General features: G+C 56.9%; 1 long non-coding RNA gene across 2 annotated transcripts; it reads left to right on the forward strand.

Annotated features, from left to right (window-relative positions):
• Positions 1-18: 18 nt before the first annotated feature.
• On the forward strand, positions 19-1,602 carry LOC122193365. 2 transcript variants are annotated; one of them, XR_006182877.1, is made up of 3 exons: positions 19-497; positions 1,296-1,412; positions 1,508-1,602. It is a non-coding gene; the product is annotated as an uncharacterized LOC122193365 (long non-coding RNA). The 2 variants fall into 2 exon arrangements; XR_006182876.1 differs by having other exon boundaries at positions 19-177.
• Positions 1,603-2,418: the final 816 nt, after the last annotated feature.

The following is a 2,418-nucleotide window of genomic DNA, read 5'->3' on the forward strand; positions in this document are numbered from 1 at the left end:
CCCCCCCCCCCAGGCAAACCCTGTGACCCCGCAGACCGGCAGTTCAACACCTTGATCCCGTGGTGTTTGCCCCACACCGGCAATCGCCACAACCACTGGGCCGGGCTCTACGGCCGCCTCGAGTGGGACGGCTTCTTCAGCACCACCGTCACCAACCCCGAGCCCATGGGCAAGCAGGTGGGCCCTGACCTTTCACCTTTGACCCCTGGCCTTTCACCCTAACCCTGGCCCTAATCCTGATCCCAATGCTGCTCCCGACCCTGACCTGACCTGAGCCTAAACCAACACTGAGCCTGTGGACAAGCAGGTTGGTCCTGACCTTTGACCCCTGACCATTGACCCCTGACCGTTGACCCCTGACCGTTGACCCCTGATCTTTGACCCGAACACTAACCCTAATCCTGACCCCTGATCCTGACCCTAGCCCTGACCCCAATGCTGCTCCCGACCCTGACCTGACCTGAGCCTAAACCAACCCCGAGCCCATGGACAAACAGGTGGGCCCTGACCTTTCACCTTTGACCCCGGGCCCCTGACCCTGACCCCATTCTTTTGGGATTTTTTCCTCTTTCATTTTTGGGGGATTTTTTCCTTTTCCCTTTCCTTTCTTTGTTTTTCCCTTCCCGATTCCTTTCACCCGGTTTCTTTTCTCCCCTCCTATCTTTGGGCTTTCCTTCCTCTCCCCATTTCTTTGGGTTCCCTTCCTCTCCCCATTTCTTTGGGCTTTCCTTCCTCTCCCCATTCACTCGCGATTTTTTCCTCTTCCATTTTTGGGAGATTTCCTTCCTTTTCCCTTTCCTTTCTTTCTTTTTCCCTTCCCAATTTCGTTCATTCGGTTTCTTTTCTCCCCCCATTTCTTTGGGGTTCCCTTCCTCTCCCCATTTCTTTGGGATTTCCTTCCTCTCCCCATTCACTTGGGATTTTTTCCTCTTCCATTTTTGGGGGATTTTTTCTTTTTCCCTTTCCCGTCTTTGTTTTTCCCTTCCCAATTTCATCATTGAGTTTCTTTTCTCCCCTCCTATCTTTGGGCTTTCCTTCCTCTCCCCATTTCTTTGGGGTTCCCTTCCTCTCCCCATTTCTTTGGGATTTCCTTCCTCTCCCCATTTCTTTGGGCTTTCCTTCCTCTCCCCATTCACTCGCGATTTTTTCCCCTTCCACTTTTGGGAGATTTCTTTCCTTTTCCCTTTCCTTTCTTTCTTTTTCCCTCCCCGATTCCTTTCACCCGGTTTCTTTTCTCCCCCCATTTCCTCGGGATCTTTTTCCTCTCCCCACATCTTTGGGGTTTCCCCCCGTAGGGCCGCGTCCTTCACCCCGAGCAGCACCGCGTGGTGAGCGTCCGTGAGTGCGCGCGCTCGCAGGGCTTCCCCGACACCTATCGCCTCTTTGGGAACATCCTGGACAAACACCGACAGGTTTGGACCCCCCGCCCCAAAACCCCCCCCGTAGCTTCTGCCCCACGGCGCCGCCGCCGCCCCACAGCCCTTATAGGGCCGCCGGCTGCCCGCAGGTGGGGAACGCCGTGCCGCCGCCCCTCGCCAAAGCCATCGGGTTGGAGATCCGTGCCTGCGTCCGAGCCAGGATGAGGGAGGAGAGCGGAGCCAGCGTCGGTAGGGGGGCATCCGTGGGGCTGGGGGGGATCCTATGGGGCTGGGATCCCATGGGGTTGAGATGGATCCCATGAGGTTGGGATCCTATGGGGCTGGGATGGATCCAATGGGGCTGAGATGGATCCTATGGGGCAGGGATCCCATGGGGTTGAGATGGATCCCATGAGGTTGGGATCCTATGGGGCTGGGATGGATTCTATGGGGCTGGGATGGATCCCATTGGGTTGATATGGATCCTATGGGGCTGGGATGGAACCAATGGGGCTGGGATGGATCCTATGGGGCAGGGATCCCATGGGGTTGGGATGGAACCCATGGGGTTGAGATGGATCCCATGGGGCTGGGATGGATCCCATGGGGTTGAGATGGATCCCATGAGGTTGGGATCCTATGGGGCTGGGATGGATCCAATGGGGCTGGGATGGATCCTATGGGGCAGGGATCCCATGGGGTTGGGATGGATCCCCATGAGGTTGGGAACCTATGGGGCTGGGATGGATTCTGTGGGGCTGGGATGGATCCCATTGGGTTGATATGGATCCTATGGGGCTGGGATGGATCCAATGGGGCTGGGATGGATCCTATGGGGCAGGGATCCCATGGGGTTGGGATGGATCCCATGAGGTTGGGATCCTATGGGGCTGGGATGGATTCTATGGGGCTGGGATGGATCCCATTGGGTTGATATGGATCCTATGGGGCTGGGATGGAACCAATGGGGCTGGGATGGATCCTATGGGGCAGGGATCCCATGGGGTTGGGATGGATCCCATGGGGTTGGGATGGAACCCATGGGGTTGAGATGGATCCC

The sequence above is a fragment of the Lagopus leucura genome, unplaced genomic scaffold (genome assembly GCF_019238085.1).
Source record: "Lagopus leucura isolate 7727_CA_CO unplaced genomic scaffold, USGS_WTPT01 32724-0_obj-0_obj, whole genome shotgun sequence".
Lineage (NCBI taxonomy): Eukaryota > Metazoa > Chordata > Aves > Galliformes > Phasianidae > Lagopus > Lagopus leucura.